We start from the raw sequence: 2,837 nt of genomic DNA, 5'->3' as shown, positions 1-2,837 counted from the left end.
GGCTCGGGCTCGGGCTGGGAAGGCGGCGGCGGCTGCAGGCGGCGGCCCGAGGCAGCGGTCAGCGTGCATAGGGGAGCCCTGCCTAATACATGGCCAGGCGCACGCGGCCACCTCCCGAGGGCCCACGCGCCCACGGGCAACGGGGGAGAAATTCACGAAAACCCAAGAGCGAGGAGTCACTTCCCGGCGGCCTCGCCGCCCGGCTCAGCAACTGCGCCCGGGGGTCGCCGCCCCCACAAGTTTCCTTGTCCCGACCCGGCTGAGGCGAGGAAAGCCCCGCACCCGAGCGCGCGCGGAGCCGGCTCAGGTGAAGCGAGGCCTGCAGCCCCAACACCGGCAGCCGAGGAAGCCGAAAGAGAAAGACGCGGCCTTTCGTCTCCCCACCTTACAGGAGGGCGCCGGAGGGGCGGGGAGCGGGCGGGGGCGCCCAGCGGAGGGCAGCACGCTCGCAGCCCAGATTTTGTTTTCGCTTTCGGCCAGACAGCGGAGAGGACGGCGGGAGGTGTAGTTTGGCCAGCGGCAGGAAGTCGGCTTGCGGCGGGCGGGGACGCGCGGCCGGCCTACCCGGGGGAGGCGCCCGGGAGGCACGGGGACTACAAGTCCCTACAGCGCGGGCGCCGCCGCAGCCGCCCGGAGCCGGCTTCGAGCTTTCCGGGCACAGTGTCCGCGAGCAGGCCGAGGGTCTCAGCTGGCCGACGCGCAGCAACCTGCGCGCGCCGCCCCGCCCGGCCGTCCGCCCACTGCGCCGCGGGGCCGCGGGAAGTGCGCGTGCCCTGCGTGCGTGGAGTCGCCAGGGACACTGAGGCTGCTGGGTCGGCCCTTTGTGTATTTCCAAACAGAGGGCGCACCTGTCTGCTCCCCTCCCCGGCCTCTTCTCCTGGCGTTTCCATGGAGGTGGCTTTAACGGCTTAAACAGAAAATAGAGCTAATTGGCGAAGGCTCCTGGAACTGGCACCGTGCGGGGCGACACAGGCTGTCCATAAATCAACCGTGGCCTGCTGATTCCTATTAGAGATTAGATGTACAAGCTCGTGCACTATAGCAAGATGATGCCTTTGCCACAGACATTTTGGTTCACCATGCCACTGTAGCTGCCCACCGCGGCACAAAGAGATGGTCGCCGGTCGGAAAAACTTAGATATTTTTTCTTGAAAAATTCATCTCGTAATTGCTTCATAACGTGCTGGACTTGTCCTGGGTTCCAGCAGTGCTTGCTGGAGGAGTCCCGTTCAACTTCCCACCCTACGAAGTTGAATGACAATATATGCTTTAGAACCTAGAATTTATCCAGCATGTTTTTGTGACACCAGAATTTTATTTTTACTAAAGTACAACAGCATCTGGTGTCCTAATCATTTAAAGACATGGTTAACCATAAAATCTACTCCAGCCTTGAGGCCATGGTGCGCCAGGATGGGGCTGGGGGGACTGGAGAGTTTCTGTAGGTTTAGACATGTGGTCAGACAGGCTCTGGAATGGGGGCAAGGCAGGCCAGAAGGTGAGAGCCCAGTGCAAATTACCGAAAGTTCTATTTTAGAAATTTGTTTTTGGTACTTGGTGCAAACAATGACTCCCATATTCACTTTCCTTTGAACTTCTAAATTTGATTTCTTAAGGTTTAAAGATTCAATATCCAATTTTTTGTATTAGAGAATTAGAGAAAAAAAGTATTCTAACCTAAATGAATTTTCTTGTCCCATTATTAAATTTTGTACATTTTGTAGAGAAATAAACGCTTCAGAATCACTTTTAGAAAAATCTAGTTTCAAGTCAAACCTGTTGCTTTTCTTTCTTTAAAAATATATACATTGCATATACTTCTCATTCCACTCAAAAAGAATTATGCAGTATTGCTACTACCTACAACATGGCTTGCTTTTTTTTTTTTTTTAAATATGGCTTGCCTTATAAACCCACAGAGGAATTGAAAGTAAAGTAATATCTAAACTATAGAGCTTAAATATTGAATTCTTAAAATGAGTAGATTCTATAGTATTAATAAGCAACAGACTTTCTGATATGCCAAAAGAAAGCTATGCCTTTCCTAATATTTATGTTACTATTCCTTCAATAAGAATTCTGAAGCTTATCTCATATTCAATATGTATTTATGGGAAATCTACTGTGTCTAGCATGCTAAGATTGCACTGCTAATTATCTTGAGGATATATTAGAAACATATTGACAGGGGCTTCACGTTTGAAATTTATCAAACCTTACTTTGTAATTGAAATGTTCATGATTACATTTGCTCTAATTTTTTTAGAAGTCATTCAAAAAGCTTTGCTCATTTTTTATATGCACAATAATTTCATTTTGAGTGGCTAACAGTGTTTCAAGCATATTTTCCATTTTAAGCCTTATCCATATTTTAATCTTATTTAAATGTGCTTACATACATATATTTTTAATAACGTATGTAACATCACCATTTTCTAAAGCCCCCAAATTCCTTTGAAATACTTTGAAAAGGAAACCAAATACATCATTAACACTACAATGTCTCTATTTTCCATTGCAAAAATGTAATTCACTGATAATAGTATAATCAAATGGATATGATCATTTAAGTATTCTGGTTGGGGCTTCCCTGGTGGCACAGTGGTTGAGAGTCCACCTGCCAATGCAGGGGACACGGGTTCGAGCCCTGGTCCGGGAAGATCCCACATGCTACTGAGCAACTAAGCCCATGCACCACAACTACTGAGCCCACGTGCCACAACTACTGTAACCTGCGCACGTAGAGCCCGTGCTCCACAACAAGAGAAGCCACTGCAATGAGAAGTCCAAGCACGGCAACGGAGAGTAGCCCCCGCTCCCTGTAACTAGAGAAAGCC

Source organism: Neophocaena asiaeorientalis, unplaced genomic scaffold (genome assembly GCF_003031525.2).
Source record: "Neophocaena asiaeorientalis asiaeorientalis breed wild unplaced genomic scaffold, Neophocaena_asiaeorientalis_V1.1 scaffold7, whole genome shotgun sequence".
Lineage (NCBI taxonomy): Eukaryota > Metazoa > Chordata > Mammalia > Artiodactyla > Phocoenidae > Neophocaena > Neophocaena asiaeorientalis.
The sequence above is the reverse complement of the archived record's forward strand: the minus strand, read 5'-3'. Positions refer to the sequence as shown.